This window comes from Manihot esculenta, chromosome 7 (assembly GCF_001659605.2).
Source record: "Manihot esculenta cultivar AM560-2 chromosome 7, M.esculenta_v8, whole genome shotgun sequence".
NCBI lineage: Eukaryota > Viridiplantae > Streptophyta > Magnoliopsida > Malpighiales > Euphorbiaceae > Manihot > Manihot esculenta.
Genome location: NC_035167.2, coordinates 14770805 through 14791097, shown reverse-complemented (window position 1 = coordinate 14791097; position 20293 = coordinate 14770805).

Sequence of the window (20293 nt, the reverse complement as noted above, 5' to 3'; positions counted from 1 at the left end):
TTAGTCCATATGTTGCATAAAAACTCATTAGTTGGTCCTTCTATTTTAAAAAATACATTAAAATGTCTCTGAAGTTTTAAAAAGTTTACTAATTAATCTCTCTATTAATTTTAGCCGTTAAATATTGTAAAAAAGTCTAAAATATCCATAATATGAAACGACCAATTAGTAGATTTTTTAGAAATCTAAGGGATCAACTAATGAGTTTTTTAAAATTATAGGGATTAAATAGTAAAATACTTGACGACTAAAATTAACGGAGTCACTGACTAGTAAATATTTTAAAATATTAGAGATATTTTAGTGCATTTTTTAAAACCAAGGAACCAACTAATGAGTTTATCTATATCATAGAGACTAAATAATATTTTTTTTGTTCTTTTAAAAATAGAGGGATTAATCCATTTATTATACTAAAACTTTACGATTAAAGTATAATTTGCCCTTCTTGTTAATTAAATAATTGACAAGATTCTCCTACACTAAAAAAGAAAAGGAAAAAAAGTCCTTACTGTATTCATCTAATGTTCTTTGATGATAAGATAACTTACAATTAATCAAGCAAGCTTAAACTTAACTAATAAAATATCTTTTCATTTATAGTATATTAATACTTCGATTACAATATACAACTTACTATTCATATCAGTTCTAACTTTACAATTTACAATATATTAATTTTCTTTCTCCTAAAAAAATTTTTAAATTATGCTACAACATTTTCATAATATTTTCTTTCATTGGAGTCTTGTACTTCTTGCTCACTAAAATGGGCATCCCTAGTAAAATATTGGACATTTTCTATAATAGCCAACTCTACTAAATTTGCTACAAATTTACTGTAAGGAGTTACAAGTATAATTATAAAATAAATGCTTAAGCCATACAAGTAATATATCAGTTTATATAAGCTAATAGTAATATACCAATACCTAGATAGTCATCATTACCATCCTGACCATCATATAACTTGGAGAAGATAGAAATATATTCCTAAATAGTGATTAGACAATAAAAATAAATAAAAAAAAGCACTATTGGTCCTAAATAAAATAATACATTGCATATGAAAACTAACTTGATATACTTATAACATTAAGATATGCTTTGTATGTAGAATTGTAAATCAATATTATATTTGAAGCATTATACTTTGTGCGTATTTTTCAAACCCTTATCAAATCTTTGAATATTATTTGTTATTAGATTTGCTGAGAATCCCAATCTTTGAAATAGTGCATTTATCTTTGTTTTATATAAAACAATAATATAAATACAGTGTTAACTAAAATTCTATTAAGCGATAGATTTTTTGATATTAAAGAGGAAAATACCCAACAAAAGACCCTCCACCTCTGTTTGTGAACTTTAACATTGATCAAAGACTTTTTTTTTCTTTGATGGCCACATTACAACAATGAACTTGGTTGAGCAAAATTTCAAAAACTCATTGTAAAATAGTTTGTATATGACTTCCGGTGGATCTGATCCATTTTATAAAAGCAATTCATTAGTTTGCCATCAAAATGTATAACTTAACCTTACAATTTTAAGCAAACCAGTGGACCTCTTTGTTTTCATTTTATATGTGGCATATTATTTATTTCCAGATGATAATTCAAGTAATCTATTAGTCGGTTCATTGCAATCTCCTAAGTTACAAATTTCCTTGCAATTAGGCAATCAACCTACACATACAAAACCTCACATCAAGTTTTTTATATTAAAAAAAACTATACTACAAAAAAAAAAAAACATGGTTTTTCATACTTATAAAATTTAGAAATGAGGGTTGATATTCTTTCCCCCAATATTACATAATTTTCAAATGAAAAAGATTTGCAACAACTACAATCAAGTCGTTTTGGAATGTCCTTGACAAGATAAAATGTCCATTGTAAATTATTCTTAATTAAATAATTGACAAGACATCCTAATATGCAAGAAAAAAAAGAAAAGAAAAATTGCTACCACATTCATCTAATGTTTTAGATAGTAAGATAAAATACAGTTAAACAAACAATATCAAATTTTTTTCATTTATAATGTATCAGAATATCAATTACAATATGTCAGTAACTGTTTATATCAGTTTCAACTTTACAATTTATAACATATTAGTCTTTTTTTTTTCTAAGGAATATTTTTAAATTCTGTTGCAGCATCTTCATAATATTTTTTTTTTCATATGAGTCTTTTGTGTCTTATTAACATTAATTTTCTTACAAATTTACCGTAAGGAGCTGTAAGTACAATTACAGAACGAATGCTTAAACCATATGAGTTATATACCAGTTTGTATCAGCTAATAGCAATATACCAATACGTAGTCATCATTGTCATCCTAATAATCATATGACTTCGGGATGATGGAAGTATATTCTTAAATAGTGATTAGACAATGAAAAAATAGAAAAAACATTATTAGACCTAAATAAAATAATACACCACATATGAAAACTAACTTGATATACTTATAACATTAAGATATGATTTGTATGCAAAATCATCAATTAATATTATATTTGAAGCATTACACTCCATGCATATTTCCTAAATCCTTGTTAAATCTTTGAACACTATTTTTTTCTAGGTTCGCCAAGGACCCCAATCTTTGAAATAATGCATTTATAATTATTTTTCATAATACAGTAATACAAGTAAAGAGTTATAAAAAATTCTACAACTGATAATTTTTTAATATTAAAGAGGAAATTACCTAACGAAAGAGGAATTTAAAACCCTCTACCTCTATTTGTGATCTTTAATATTGATCAAAGATTTTTTTTTTTTTATGATCATATTGCAACAATGAACTTCGTTGAAAAAAATTTTAAAAAATCATTATAAAATGGTCTATGTATCACTTCCAATGAGCCTGATTTATTTTATAAAAGCAATCTAATTAGATTGCCATCAAAATGTATACATTAGCCTTACAATTTTAAGGGAACCAATGAACTTCTCTATTTCTATTGTGTATGCAAAAGCACTCCATTTAATAAAAAATGAGAAGCTTTTTAGGTAATATATTACTCTCTTTCAGATGATAATTCAAGGAATCTATTTGCCGGTTCATTGCAATCTTACCTATGCATGTAAAGCTTCACATCAAGTTCTATATATTAAAAAAAAAAACTATCCTAGAAAAAGAATAATATGGTTCTTCAAACTTACAGAATTTGGAAATGAAGGTTAATATCCCTTCCCCCAACATTGCATAATCTTCAACGAAAGAGGTATGCAATAATATTACAATCAAGTTATTTTAGAATGTCCTTGACAAGATAGAAAGTTTATTAGCAAATATTCTTAATTAAATAGTTGACAAGGCATCCCTACACCTCCACCCTCCTTCCAAAAAAAAAAAGTCACCACTGCATTCATCTAATGTTCTTATATAGTAAGATAAGTTACAATTAATCAAGCAAGCTTAAACTTAGTTAATGAAATATCTTTTCATTTATAGTCTTAGTGCAAAAATTACAGTATAGTAGTTACTATTCATATTAGTTCTGACTTTACAATTTATAATATATGAAAAAAAATTACTTTTTAATCCCTAAGGTATAGTATAATTAATAGATTTATTCCTTCATTTTTAGAACTCAATACATTTGTTCTTGAGGTTTAATTCTGTCAAAATTCAAGGTCCCTCCGTCAAAATTTTTTGTTAAGTGAATGATTTTCACTTGGTCAAAGGAAAGTGAATAAATATAATCCCAAAAATACCCTTATCAATAATAAAATAAAAAAATTATTATTTAGTCCTTATAGTATGGAAAAAAACTCGCGACTTTCTCCCTCAAATTTGAAAAATATATTAAAATATTTTTAACATTTTAAAAAGTCTGCTAGTTAGTTTCTCTATTAATTTTATCACTAAATATTTTACTATTTAGTCCCTATAATTTAGAAAAAATTATTAGTTAGTTCCTCAAATTATTAAAAAATTTACTAATTAGTCTCTCCATATCAGGGGTATTTTAATTTTTTTTTTATAATACTTAATGACTAAAATTAACGGAAAGACTAACTAGTAGACTTTTTAAAATGTTAAAGATGTTTTAATAAATTTTTTAAATGGCGAGTAGTGATCGACAACGAGCGACATCACAAAAGCAATTTCGATTGAGTTTTAACTTTTTATTTTTAATAATTTAAATTTTATATATTTTTTATTTTTATTATCTTTGCTGAATTTAAATCTTAAATTTATTGAAATTTTTATTTAGTTATGGAGATTGAGTTTGAGATTTTCTTTCTTGCATTTTGACGAAATTAAACTTCAGGGACTAAAGTGTTGAATTCAAAAAATAGAAGGATAAATATGTTAATTATGTAATATTTAGGGATGAAAACGTATTTTTTCCTTCTAATCTTTGAGAGATGGACCTATAAATTTGTATGAATTAAATTTCAGGGACTAAAGTGTTGGGTTCTAGAAAGGGTAGTTCGGTCATTTTTCCTATCACTAACGGCATTTTTGATGGAGAGACATCTAATTTTGACAGAATTAAATCTCAGGGATGAAAGTGTTTCTAAAAATAGAGGGACGAATCCGTTAATACATCAGAGACAAAAAATTAATTTTTTTCATGATATATTAGTCTTTTTTTCTCCTAAAAATTAAAACATATAGATATACACACATTTACATTTGCCAAAAAAAGAAATTATATATATATTCCTTTAATTGTAAATTTTGAAATCATCATATCACAGTTTTGTTTTACTTTCTTTCTTGTATCAAATATTAAGTATTAATGATCCAATAAAATATGAAGAGAAATCATGCTTGTCCGAATGTCATAGTTTGAGTGTATTATCTTAAATTGAGTGTTTAGTCCATGATCTGATTGTTTTGATATTTGTGATTATTTAGATAAAGTTTTATGTAAAAGATAACTATTTTGCATCAATAATCTCGTGCATAACCTTGTTAATTTATTAATGTAAAGTGTAGATGATCTACTTAAGAGAAATGAAACAATAAAATTTTTGTTTATATACTATTGAAACTTCCAAATAGACATTATTTGCTTCATTTATGTAAATAAACTTTTTGTAGTAATTAAGAATACTCAATACCTTTTAATGTAAATAAAAAGAAAAAGAGAAGAGAAATTTAACACAATCTTCTTCGCTATTTTGTGCCACTAGTAACTAGTGGTATGCATTAACCCCATGTTTGCTTCTATGTCAAACGGTTGCTTGAATTATGAGTATGCAAAACACTTTGACTTCATGGGTTACTTAGTAACCGGGTGCCGACATCACCAATGTTTTCATTCGCGTAAAAACACAATTAATGACTTAAAGAAGAGTGTCTAATAATAAGTTTAGAAAAAAAAAAGAGAGAAGTCAATTTGATATTTTAGTATGCTCCATTTATTGCAAATTATTTATTTTCATAAATCTTTTACCTTGTACAAAATTCTTATTATTGGAAGAGAAATAGCCCTATTGATGTGTATTGTTTGTATGAGCTTATATAAATTAACATAGCTACTCATGAGATTGGATGGTTGAGACAATATATATATATATATATATATATATATATATATATATATATATATATATATAAAGAAACATCGTAGCTATTAATTGTATGTGACATATGTAATGATCCGAAATCGGACCGCTACCGGCGCTAGGATCCAGATCGACTTAAGGTCGCCGGAACCCGTAGCAAGCCTAACATACAACCTGTCATACCTGATAAATCCCATACATGATCACACATTCACATAAAAACTTTAAACTTTTTCATTCACCAACCTTGATCTGTTCATGCACCATAAATATAAACATAAAATCCCACACTAGAGCCCTCATCAAATGCTCTAATGGGGCAATATATCATACATCAAGATTGGTTTAACATTTCTTAACATTAAAACATTTCATAACGATCATGTACAAAAGGGGATTAACAATACCTTGGGGCCAAGCACAATACTAAACCTCATTACATTATTATACAATACCTTACATTACATCATTATATATTCATGTCCACTACTAGACTATTACATATACATAGCTTTTACCCTTGACGACTTCCCGGTCTATCCTGAACCTGCAAACCTGGGGGTTAGGGGAAAGGGGTGAGCTACTAAAGCCCAGTGAGTAGAACAGTAAAAACAGTTTAATAATTACATGCTTTCATGAAATGCAACACAACACAAGTAAATCACCTTAAGATGGTATTGTCACAAATAGCTCTCTACATATCCAATAAGTGCCCGGCCCTCGACGGAGCTCCTCAGGACTTCCTCTTAAACATAACATAACATAACATATCCAATAGTGCCAGGGGCGTAGAATGGGCCTCGACCTGGACTTTCTCTTACTCTGTGCCAGGGGCGTAGAATGGGCCTCGACCTGGACTTCCGTACCATATCATATCATATCTTATCGAGGACTAATGGATCATTCAATAACCATCCACATCAACAATAATTAATGCAATGCATCATATTTGTGAATTCTAATGCAACAACCTATAAACATGGCAATCATTATGCATGATCATGCTTAACATTTTAGTTGCTTTGAAATAAAATAGAGTTATGTTCTACCCACCTCTGGCTGACTCTGAAACAACTAACTCTGCTGGCCTCCTCGGTTCCTCGGGTCCGATCCTACATAGGTGGACTCAAATGAGGGACCAAACAAACTGTAACATGACTCTAAACATCTCCCCAAAAACCTCCTAAAACATCATAAAACATTCATGGAAAACATGCAAAGGAAGGCTGGACAGGGCACTTTCGGCGGCAGGTTCGACGGCCGAAAGTCCCTCCAGAACCGAAAGTCCCTTCAGAGCCGAAAGTCATGCACTTTCGGCAGTCGAAAGTCCTTCCAGAGCCGAAGGTCACCATCCTTCGGGGGCAGGTTCGGCGGCCAAAACTCCCCTCCAGGGCCGAAACTCCCCTCCAGAGCCAAAAGTCCAACTTTCGGGGGCGAGTTTAGGCGGCCAAAACTTGCCTCCACAGGCAGGTTCGGCGGCCGAACATGGCTTCGGCGGCCGAACCAGAGTTCTTCCAAAATAGCAGAACTCGGGCCTCATCCACACATTCAGCCAACCAAACCTTCTCAACACACAACCGACTATTCTAAAACATGCATATACACATTTTCAAGCATATAGGGCTTAAAACTAGCCTATACCCCAACAAACATCCACATAGCATACATTTGGGCATAAAGGGTACATAACCCTAACAACATTGATCTACTCTAAACATGCATCAAACACCCTTAAAACCCTTCAAAACTTGCTTGAAACATGGAAGGAGAGGAGGATCTACACTTACCTCTTGAAGATCGAGAGGAGGTGCGATCCCAAACTTGGAGATGTGGAGGAAACGAGCTCCGGGGTTTCCAAGCTTCCAAACTTCGATCTTAGCTCAAAAAAATCTTCAAAACCAAGTTAAAACTCATCAAAACATGAATGATTCGTAGAAAAACATAGTATCGACCAAAGGAAGGCGAAACCTCACCTACGCCCAAAAATTGAGAGAGAAAACTCGCCCATTTTCGGACAAGGGGCCCTTTATAGGTGGCTGGCCAGACCACCTTCGGGGGCCAAAGGTGCCTCTGCAAGAGGCCAATGTTCGGCAGCCGAACTTGGCATTTTTTCCTTTGGTCTTTTCTTTCAAAACTCAATTTCTTTCTTCGTAAAAACCATAAAAACATATAAAAACATTCTATAAAAACATAATTTTACCCTTCTAGAGGGTTCCGACATCCGAGATTCCGCCGGAAAGCAGGAATTCCGATGCCGGAGTCTAGCCGGGTATTACAACATATGTTTAGGTATGAATAGATTTTTGAACAATCGGTTATGGATTTACATTCAATTCTAGCTTAATGTGTTGAGCTATGTTGTGATTGGAATGAGATTTGATATCTTTATGTCCAGATCATTAATATATTGATGGTTGCAACCCTTTTATGAATTACATTATCTCAAGTGTTGCACTTTTAGAATAGCCCCTTTTCCATCTTTTTCATTTTATTTTTGCTCGAGGATAAGAAAAAAGTTAGGTTTGAAGGTATTTAATGTAATGAATCTTTATATTGATTTTTAGCATATTTAAATACAATTTTATAGTCATTTTCTATGTTTTTATGTCAATTTCTATTTGGTTGATATTAATTTCAAAATCTTTTAGCTTTTATTAATTTTCTTTATTCCTAGGTAAATTATGGTCTATTTTGAAGATTTTGCAAATTTTGAAAGTTAAAGAGGCAGAATGTTTTAAGGCTAGGGCATGAGAATTGACTAAAACTTACACCCAGGCCATGAGGAGTAAAAAAGAGAGGAAAAAAAGGAGACCAGAATGTCTCACAGCCTGTGTAATACCCGACAGATTCAGACATCGGAATTTCTACCGTCCGGTGGAATTCAAGGATGTCAGAGGTTTCTAGAAGGGTAAGAGAAATATTTTCTCAAATATTTTCAAGTATTTTAAAGGTTTAGAGTGAAAATGATTGAGTTTTGAAGAGAAAAGGCCAAGGAGGCAGAATGCAGGTTCGGCCCCCGAAAGTTAAAGTTCGGCCGCCGAAAGTACCCTAGTTTCGGCCCCCGAAGGCAATGTTTGGCCGTCGAACGTTGCATGGTTTTGCATGCAGGTTTGGCCGCCGAACCTGAGGCGGTTGCTCATCTATAAGGGCACCGAGTGGCAGAAAAAGGGGGAGACTTCTTCTCTCCTTCTGGCCTAGGTAAGTTCTTGATCTCCTTGAAGTGTTTTCATGGTTTTTTCTTCAACTCTTTCAAGGTTTTAATGAGTTTGACCCTTGTTTTGAAAAGTTATGAGCTTTAAACAAGGTTTTGGAGTTTGATGCTTTTGAAGCTTGGTTTCTCCATATCTTTGAGTTTGAATCATACCAGCCTTTGTTCGTCACGAGGTAAGTGTTGATCAATGGTTTTTATGATGTTTTATATGAGTTTTGTAAAGGGAAAAGGGAGCTAGGCATGAGTTTGCATGAGATGGGCTTATATAATAGGGTTTATGAATCCTTTATGTTTGATGTGTGCCTTGTGAGCTTGTTTTGTTGGAGTTTAAGTTGTTTTAAGCTCCTTTATGCTTGTTAAAGTGTTTATGCATGTTTTAGAGGGGTTAAATGCATGTATTGAGGGCTGAGCAGATGATGGAGGGACTGGCAGGCGTCCTTGTGCACGAAACTGAGTTCTGGATGAACTCAGGTTCGGCCGCCGAAAGTCCAAGTTAGGCCGCCGAACGTCCAAGTTAGGCCGCCGAACGTCCAAGTTAGGCCGCCGAACATGCCTGACTTTCGTCTCTGGAGGAGACATTCGGCCGCCGAAGGTGCTGCCGAAGGTGCCCTGTCCAGCCTTCCTTTGCTTGTTTTGCATGCATGTTTTGAGGTGTTTTAGAGGGGTTTTGGGAAGGTGTATAAGAGATGTTTATCTGTTGTATAGAGTATGTTTGGTACCTCATTTACGTCCTCCATTGTAGGATTGGACCCGAGAAAATGAGGTGTTTAGCAGTCTTCAGAGTTAGAGTTGGTCCAGAGCTAGTTAGCCCAGAGTTAGCCAAGCAGAGGCTACAGGTGAGTGGAACTACACTTGATAATTTTAAATTCAGAAATGACATACTTCTAGCATGTTCCATGCATCATAAAATGCCATGTTTTATATTAGGTTGTATTGCATTCGTTTCACGAATTTGATGCATTGCATAAGATGATATTTGTATGGATGAATGTTGGATGATCCTTAGCCCTTGATAGAGCACAGAGTACAGATACAGAGTTATGGCATGAGGTAGCCATACCAGGTCGCTCCTGGATAGGCCAGGTCGCTCCTGGTGCTATGAGTTAGACAGACAGTCTGTCAGATCAGAGATCAGAGTAGTCCAGGTGAGGCCTAATCGCCCCTGGCACAGTTGGACATGTTATGATATGAGTTACGTCAGAGGAGTCCAGGTGAGGCCTAATCGCCCCTGGCACAGTTGGACATACTATTATGTATGTAGAGGGCTATGGTGACAAGTTCATCCTTGAGGTGATATGTTTGTGATGTGATACATTTCATGAACGCATGTAATTAATGAACTGTTTACTGTTCCTTCTCACTGGGCTGTAGTAGCTCATCCCACTCCCTTAACCCCAGTTTTGCAGGTTCTGAGATAGCTAGCTATGGGAAGTCAAAGTCAGCAAGAGTACAGAGAACAGTGATGCATGAATGTATGTTTGTAATAGCATAGTGGACATGATGTAATTAAAAGATTAGTTGTCATGTAATGTATCGATATGTACTGTCATTTACTGGATAGACTTGTGCTTTCTCTAGTGTCTTTGCCATAGTGTGATGTATGATTAATCCCTTTGTACATGCATCCTGTTTTACGTTTCTTGATGAGAAATGTGTGAGTTGGGCTTAACGTATGGCTTTGATGAGATACCAATGGGATGTGTTACAGATTAAAAGGGTTTCAATCCCTTGACCCACAGCAGATAGTAGTCCCTGGTATAGGCCCTGAGGGCCATTTCAGATTGACATATCTGAGTAGCAGCAGTTAAGCCTACAGAGTTTTACAGGATTGTTGAGTCGTTTTGTATCATGTATGGGATTTATCAGGTACACAGAGAGTATAGTTGGCTGACTACGGGTCCCGGCGGCCTTAAGCCGATTTGGATCCTAGAGCCAGTGATGGTTCGGACCGTTACTGAGGGGTACCGATTTTCGGGTCGTTACAGATTGGTATCAAAGCTTAGGACCTCAAGAGTACGGTGTGCTGAGCATCTTTGCTCAAGGACTAGAGATATCCCACATCGGAAAGAGGTGTTGTCTGGTATAGGAAGGGAAGCACAATAGGTAAAATCATGTCCACGAGGATAGGATGTGGAGTCTTGTCTTGCATAATGATGTGAAATGCCATGATGAGCTGCATGTGCATTATTGATATGTTTGATATGTGCTGCGGATTCATGTGTTCTCACATGGATCATTTGATGATATTTTTGTGTGATGTTGTGCTTGTCAGAGGCAGGATGAGAGGAACTCGTCGATCTGCTCGATTGACTGGAGCTTCGCCGGAGAATGAGGGCATGGATGCCCAACTCCCTGTTCTGCAAAAGGCAACATCAGATAGTTTAAGCAGAGAAGGGACATCAAGGGACCCTAGAAGGTCTAGTGATGAGAGTAGAAGGGGAGTTGTGCAGAGTGGTATGTCAGGGTTTATGAGAGTCGTAGAGGAGGATGTGCAGAGCAGAGATGGTAGCTTTGGCAGGAGCAGGTTAGGAGGAGATATGGGTGAGTCTCAAGGAGGCACTCAGGCCTCGAGATTTGTTCCACCTCAGTATTCGCCCTACCAGTGGGGGGCAGAGTACCCGATGAGAGGTACATCAGAGTTTCCTAGTTATCACCCATATCCCACCTTTATGCCCTATCCTTCCTTTTATCCGCCATATCCACTGCCACATCCACAGTATACCATGTTTCCACCCTTCTTTGGTTATCCAAGTTTAGCAAACCCTACCTCAGGGAATGTTGCACCTCCTCCACCACCAATAGAACCAGTAGCCCCAGTTGTCCAAATACCTAAGCCTAGTTCACCTGGAGGAAGTAGGGTACAGATGACAGACTATTTGCGGTTATATGTTCCCAAGTTTGAGACCGGTGATGACCCTTTTGAGTATCTCAGAACGGTCAAGATGATAACTGATGAGTTGGGAGCCAGTGAGCGTAGAGCCATTCAGATGGCAGGGGTCACATTGAAATGTGAAAAGGCAAGGGAATGGTTCAACCAGTATGTGAACCCGAGGGTAGAAAGCTTATCCTGGGAGCAGTTTGCAATAGAGTTTGTCGAAGGGGCTTTTCCAGATAGCGCAAGGAAGAGGTTCCATGATATAGTAGATATGGCACAGAAGAGAGAAGCTAGTGCCAAACTTGCAGGGACAAGTGATGTGAATCTCTCCCCTCTGCACGAGGCTGGTATAGAAAGGAAGAAGGGAGGTAGAGGCCTTAGACGATCAAAGAAGAACAAGTTCTGGAAGCAGATCAAGTCTGGTCTGGGAATAGGTGAGGGATCGAGCTCTGGTTTGAACAACTCCAAATGTCCGAGGTGCGGTAGGCCGCACAAGGGAGTCTGTTTAGTAGGGACAACAGCATGTTTCAGGTGCGGACAGGAGGGGCACATAGCACGTGAGTGTTCCACTGCGACTTTGATAACACAGTCCCAGCAGACAGCCTCAAACAGAGTGACTCAGCCAGGAGCTTTAGCCTTGGCGTTGGGCAGAGGCAGAGGGAGCGAGATCACTCCTTCTTCCATGGGTTCCCCAGGTGAAGGTCCATCAGTACCAGCGCGGATCTTCACTTTGACACAGCAGGAGGCTGACACATCGGACATGGCGGTGACAGGTACTTTTCACTTCCATATGTTTGGATGTGTCTACTCTTAGAGACTCTGATGCTTCATTTTCCTTCGTGCTTGAGGGATTAGACTGTCCTCTTTAGGTCAATAGACCCAAGTGTGATCCATCAGCGGCAGAGGTAGTCTGCCAGTTGAGTTCAGTGCTAGTTCAGTGCTAGTTGTGAGTAGGTGCCTTCCAACTGACCTAGTGGTTCTAGAGTGATTGAGTGACATCATTCTAGGGGTGGATGGGCTAGCTACTCATAGTCTTGCTTGAGATAGCAGAGACAGAGTCGTCAGGCTTAGAGATCAGGGTGGCTCACAATTGGTTTGTTGAGGGGACAGTGTAGAGATGCCTGAAATGTAATATCAGCCCTCTAGGCTCGTAAATTGGTTAGGAGAGGTTATCAGAGGTTTCGTGCTTATGTCAGAGAGTATAGTAGTTCGTCAGATTAGGAGGGGAACTAGGTTGAGTGCCCGCAGCCAGAGAAAAGTTTTAGCTGTTGTTCCAAACAAGCCGTCAGGTGTACCACCTGCGAAGAGACTAGAATGGGATATAGGACTGATGTCTAAACCCAAAACCATTCTTCGTCTTCTCTGCAGGATGACACCAGTAGAGTGAGAGAGATAGAAAAAGCCAAACGAGTAAGTAACTCGAGTTAGTAAGCCTGGAAAGCTTCTTGAGAGTGTTGCTATGAGATGCTATGGCCTTGGATTTTATCCAGGTATAGGGAGAATGATCTCTCATCTCCGAGTGCAGCCCTCAAGGATAATCAATAAGTCAGAGAACAAAATAAGAAAGAGAAGAGTAAGAACAGCATAACAGGAAGTGAGAGAGCAGATGAAGGAAAAGAGAAGAGTAAGTAAACTAGAAGAGAACAGAAAAAGAAAAGAGGAAGAATAAGTGTAAGTTTAGGAGGAGCTTTCAGATTCATCTGGGATTAGGTAGTAGGTGAGGCAGAGAAAAGAGTCAGTCTTTTCTTCAGTAGAGTCCTGAGGGAAGATTCGTTAGCTTTCGCTTGGATCTTCATCCTGACTCAGGAGGAGGCTCACACATCGAACACGGTGACGTCAGATACGTTCACTTGAGGGTGTTCAGATGTGTAGGTTGTCGTGGACCCTACTGTTTCTTTCCCTGTTGTCTTGAGGGCCTTAGATAGAGGGGGGTTTGATGACTTCTGGGCTTCGAGTGTTTTCTCTGGGTTAGTGGACCCGAGTATGATCCATCTGAGGCAGCGTCAGTCAGTTCAGCTTAGAGTTTGTGGTGAGTAGATGCAATCCAGCTGACCTTATGGTTCTAGAGTTGACTGGCGATGTCAATCTAGGGCGGATTGGCTAACTACTCATGGTACTACCTATGTCTGCAGAGACAAGGTAGGAGAGTTTAGAGTTCAGAGGCTAAGATGGATCAGAGACAGTCCGTTAGAGGGACAGTATAGGGGTGCCTAGACGTTAATGTAATACCCGGCTAGAGTCCGGCACCGGAATTCCTGTTGTTTGGTGGAATCCGGGGTGTCGGAATTCTATAAAAAGGTAGGATTTATGTTTTACTAAGTGATGTGATGTGTGTTGATGTTTTAAGGTTAAGGGAAGTGAGTTTTGAGTTGAAATAACCTAAGGCAGTTGAGCCAAGTTCGGCCGCCGAAGGTAAGTTCGGCCGCCGAAAGTGCTCCATGTTCGGCTTTCAGTTCGGCCCCCGAACGTTGCATGGTCTTGCATGTGATTGGGCAGCCGACGATGAGTTGGCCAGCTAGCTGAGTCATGGCTTTTGACAGATGTTGGCCTCAGATTCTTGCCATGGAATAGGCCACGTCCCTCATGACTCATCTGCAAGTGGTTTTAGCTGCTCATACAGAAGATTAGTGTGTGTGTTCAAAGGTTTTGAAAGGTTGAAGCAAAAAGCTAAGTTTGTGAGAATTGGAGAGTTTGAGGAGAGTTGGTCCGTTTCCTTTTGATCAGAGTATTTAGCTCCTTTTTACAGGAGGTAAGTGATGCTCTTGAACATGTTTTTATGTTTTCTGAAGGTTTCAAATGATGGTTTTAATGAGTTGTACATATATACATGTTTATGTGTTATGTTTGTTTTGTTGTTTGGGGTTATTAGATAGTTTTGGACCCCTTTGAACATATACTTGAGTATATGTGTGGTGAATAAGTGAGATATGCATGTTTGGAGAAGTTGAAGGGAAGGAGGAGATGGTTTGCCGTTGAAGCTGAGTTCTGGATGAACTCAGGTTCGGCAGCCGAAGGTTCAATCGGCCGCCGAACCTCCTGCATGGTGGCTTGAGTGCCACAGCTTGCCCCCGAGTGTTTTTACATGTTCGGCTCTGTTTGGGGGATTCGGCCGCCGAAGGTGCCGCCGAAGGTGCTTGAGTTTCGTCTCTGGAGAGGACATTCGGCGGCCGAACCTGCCGCCGAAAGTGTTCTGTCCAGCTTTTCTTTTGCATGTTTTGCATGAGTTTTAGAGTGAGATTAAGGGGTTTCTTGGGTATTTAAGGTAGTTTGGTCCCTCATTTAAGTCTTTATGTATTTATACAGACCAGAGGAACCAGAGAGAGCAGCAGTGAGTACTGCTCCAGAGTTTACTGAACCTGCAGAGTCAGTCCAGAGCCAGAGGTGAGTGGAACTAAACTTAATACTTTTAATGAACCAATGGAATGTTTTAGCATATCTCATGCATCATGATTTTGTAAATAGGTTGACTGCATTAGTAATCACGACTATGTTGCATTGCATTATTAATTGTTGGTGTGAGTAAATGCTGAATGATCCAATAGTCTCTGAGTTAAGACTAGGAGCCTTTGACTACGCCCTGGCAGGTATAGTAAAGACCAGGAGCCTTTGACTACGCCCTGGCAATGGTAAGTACAGAGGTGTTATACACACATATACATATATGACAGGAAGACCAGGTGCTCGATTCTACGCCCTGGCACGGAAGTTACTGAGGCTATGTGGTGACAGGTTTACTCTTGATGTGGCTTGTCTGTGTTATGACGCATTCCATGAGATCATATGTTATGACTGATTTTGTTATTCTACTCACTGGGCTATAGAGCTCATCCCACTCCCTTAATCCCAGTCTTGCAGGATTTCAGTGTTCAGTGTTCAGGGGAAGGTCAGAAGAGTTCAGAGATAAGAGAAGAAACTTGTACTAACTTAGAGTGGACATGTAGTAATAAAGAGTTATGTTACTTGTGTTTACAGGTAGAATTGTGCTTGACATAGTTGTGTTGTAAATCTTTGGTTTTTGTACATGATCTGTTTATGTCTATATGTTGCTGAGTATGTGAAAACCCAGGCTTAACAGGTATGAGATAACCCATCTAGAGCCAGCTCTAGTCAGGGGTACAGACAGAGATAGTGCATGCACAGGTTAAGCCTTGGATCAGGAAAAGAGTTTTTATTTTCACATAAAATGTATGATCATGTATGAGATTTACAGGTACACAGAGAGTATAGCAGGCTTGCTACGGGTTCTGGCGGCCTTAAGCCGACCTGAATCCTAGCGCCGGTGACGGTCCATTTTGGGGTCGTTACAGATTGGTATCAGAGCCCTAGGTTCATATGATCGGACCTATATAGAGAGTGTTGGGCTCATAGAGATTAGAGTTGGTCAAGCACAATAGGAATCATGTCCACTAGGATAGGATGTTGAGTCCTGTCTTTTTGATGCTATGAGATGCATATGCATGTGTTCTATGTTTGACATATATGTTTATGTGCTGATATGCTATAGTATGTGTTGGTGTACAGAGGTAAGATGCGAGGAACTCGTCGATCAGCTCGATTGACTGGAGTCCCATCAGATAGTGAGGGAGTAGCTGCTCGTCCTCCTGCATTGCCAAGGGCAAGGTCACAAAGATCTAGCAGGGAAGGCATGTCAATAGACCCTAGAAGGTCTGTGGACGAGAGCAGAAGAGGAATAGTTAGAGGAGGTGGATCAGAAGAAGTGAGGGAGGCCATGGAGACTGATCCGTCTATGGACGAAGGTATGGGAGAATCCGAGGGAGGCGTTCATGCCTCAGGTTATGGTTATCCATCCTTGTTTCAGGATCCAGAGTATCCGATGGAGGGTATGTCGGAATACTCTCGTTTTGACCCATATCCTACACACATGCCATATGTACCATATCCTCCCTATTACCCATCATATCCACCATATCCTATGTATCCACCCTCCCCTATACATCCAAGTGCAGCACACCCAGAAATAAATGAACCAGCACCTCTACCACCACAAACAGAACCAGTAGCCCCTGTTGCCCAAATTTTTCCATCTAGTTCATCTGGAAGTAAGGTAAAGATGACTGAGTACCTTAAATTGGAGGCTCCTAAGTTTACCACAGGAGATGATCCATTTGAGTACCTGAGATTTGTGAAGATGATTACTGATGAGTTGGGTGCAGATGATGGTAGAGCCATTGAAATGGCAGGGTTTACACTGAAGTGTAAGAAGGCTCGAGAATGGTTTAAGAACTATATAGAGCCCAGAATGAACAGTATGTCGTGGGGAGAGTTTGCTAATGAGTTTGCAGGGTGGGCTTTTCCTGATAGTTCCAGGGAGATGAAGATAATTGAGTTTGAACAGTTGAGACAAACAGATGAGATGACTGTTGATGAGTTCACAGATAAGTTCCTAGATCTGCTTCAGTACGTGGGTCAGGCCTATGATACTGATCAGAAGAAGGCGAGGAGATATACCATGAGACTTCATCCTAGGTATTCTTCTTTGATCCTTCCAGCAGAAAAGGAGAGTTTTCACTCTATTATAGATGCAGCCAGGAAGATGGAAGCTAGTGCTAATATTCAGAAACAGTCAAAGGCACAGGCTTCGGGTTCTAAGGCCCCCAGTTCAGGCTCTACAGGCAGTAAGAGATGGGATAGAGCGAGAGGAACAAGGAAAGGGTTCTGGAGTAAAGTTAAGTCAGGTCTGGGAATGGGTAGTGGCTCAAGCTCTGGCACAGCTGTTCCAGTATGTAGGAGATGTGGGAGACCACACAGAGGAACTTGTCAGTTGGGATCTACAGCTTGTTTTAGATGTGGACAGGAAGGGCATATTGCTCGAGAGTGTCCTCAGGTGACTTTTGTGGCACCTTCCCAGCAGATGAGTTCAGGCAGTGTAGCACAGCCAGTAGGGCAGCCAGTGGCTTCAGCTATACCTCAGGGTAGTGGTAGAGGTAGAGGGAGAGGGGCAGCCTCTACTTCAGCAGCAGGTTCCCGAGGTGGAAATCCTGTAGCCCCAGCACGGATTTTCACTATGACTCAGGAGGAGGCTAATACATCGAACACAGTGGTGTCAGGTAATCTCATCATTGGGTGTTCTGATGTGTATGCTTTGATGGACCCCGGTGCTTCTCATTCCTTTATTGCTTCGAGAGCCATAGAGAGATTGGGTTTGATCAGTTCTGAGTTAGAGTATCCTCTCTGGGTCAGTGGACCTAGATGTGACCCATCAGTGGCAGTGTCAGTCTGTCGTTTCAGTCCAGTATTCATAGAGGGTAGATGCCTTCCAGCTGACCTTGTGGTTCTAGACTTGACAGATTTTGATGTCATTCTAGGGATGGATTGGCTATCTGCATATAGTGCTACTTTGGACTGTAGAGAGAAGATAGTGAGTCTCAGAGACCAGGATGGGTCAGAGTGTGTCTTCAGAGGAGACAGGAGAGGTACACCCAGAGGTATGATTTCAGCCCTTCAGGCTCGTCGTTTGCTTAGGAGGGGTTGTCAGGGGTTTCTAGCTCATGTGAGAGAGCTAGACAGTCAGGTTAGGGAACCAGCTACAGTACCCGTGGTCCGAGAGTTTCTCGATGTTTTTCTAGACGAACTTCCAGGACTACCACCTGGTAGGGAGATAGAGTTTGAAATAGAATTGCTGCCTGATACCAGACCTATCTCGATTCCTCCCTACAGGATGGCGCCAGCAGAGTTAAAAGAGTTAAAAGAGCAATTGCAGGACTTGGTAGATAAGGGTTTCATCCGCCCTAGTACCTCACCTTGGGGTGCTCCAGTACTTTTTGTTAGAAAGAAGGATGGATCCCTCAGACTTTGTATTGACTACAGACAGTTAAACAAGGTCACTACCAAGAATAGATATCCTCTGCCTAGGATTGATGATCTGTTTGACCAGCTAGCTGGAGCAGGTTGTTTCTCTAAAATAGATCTGAGATCCGGATATCATCAGTTGAGAGTCAGAGAGGCAGATGTGCCTAAGACAGCATTCAGAACCAGATATGGGCACTATGAGTTCTTAGTGATGCCGTTCGGGTTGACTAATGCCCCTGCAGCATTCATGGATCTCATGAATAGAGTTTTCAGCGAGTTTCTGGATCACTTTGTGATTGTTTTTATTGATGACATCTTAGTGTATTCCAGAAATGCAGAAGAGCATGCCCATCATCTGCGGATAATTCTGCAGACACTGAGAGAGCATGGTTTGTATGCCAAGTTCTCAAAGTGTGAGTTTTGGTTGAGGAGCATTTCTTTCTTGGGACATGTGGTGTCAGCAGATGGAATTGAGGTAGACCCCAAGAAGATAGAGGCTGTAGCTAACTGGCCCAGACCCACTACAGTGACTGAGATTAAAAGCTTTCTGGGACTGGCAGGTTACTACAGGAGGTTCGTACAGGACTTCTCGAAGATAGCAGCTCCTATGACTAAACTGACTCAGAAGAACCAGAAGTTTATCTGGTCAGACCAGTGTGAAGAGAGCTTTGAGGAGCTCAAGAGGAGATTGACTACAGCACAGTGCTAGCTCTGCCTGTTAGTGACAAGGAGTTCACAGTGTTCTGTGATGCGTCTCGAGTGGGATTGGGTTGTGTTCTGATGCAGCAGGATAGGGTGATTGCTTATGCTTCCAGACAGTTAAAGAAGCACGAGTTGAATTACCCCACCCATGACCTTGAGATGGCAGCAGTTATCTTTGCACTCAAGATGTGGAGGCATTACCTCTACGGGGTGAAATGCAAGATCTTCACTGATCACAAAAGTTTACAATACATCTTGAGCCAGAGAGAATTAAATTTGAGACAGAGAAGATGGGTAGAATTGCTTAGTGATTATGATTGTAAGATCCAATACCATCCGGGTAAGGCGAATGTTGTGGCAGACGCCTTAAGTCAGAAGTCACTAGGCAGTTTATCTCATATAGCAGCAGAGCGGAGACCAGTAGTGATGGAGCTTTACAAGCTCATCGATGAGGGGTTACAGCTAGAGTTGTCTGGTACAGGTGCGTTGATAGCACAGATGAGAGTGACACCAGTGTTTCTGGAGCAGATAGCACAGAGACAGCACGAGGACCCTGAGTTAATGCAAATTGCCAGGACTGTTCAGTCAGGCAACAGTGCAGAGTTCAGATTTGACAGCAAAGGGATCCTTCGTGTTGGAAGTCGACTTTGTGTACCAGATAAATGCAGTCTGAAGGAAAACATTATGAGGGAAGCTCATAATGCACGATATAGTGTTCACCCAGGAGCCACCAAGATGTATCGAGACCTAAAGAAGGTGTATTGGTGGCCAGCCATGAAAAAGGAAGTGGCGCAGTTTGTGACAGCCTGTGAGACTTGTCAAAGAGTGAAGTTAGAACATCAGAAGCCGGCTGGAATGCTTAACCCACTGCCGATTCCAGAATGGAAATGGGAAAACATAGCTATGGATTTCGTAGTAGGCTTACCGGTAACATCCAACAGGATAGACTCTATATGGGTGATTGTGGACAGACTCACGAAATCTGCTCATTTCATTCCAGTTAGGAGTAACTATTCTGTAGATAAGTTAGCACAGGTGTATCTGGATGAGATAGTGAGATTACATGGAGTCCCAGTGTCTATAGTTTCAGACAGAGGACCTCAGTTTACCTCCAGATTCTGGCGAAGTTTGCAGAGTGCTATGGGCACGAGATTAGA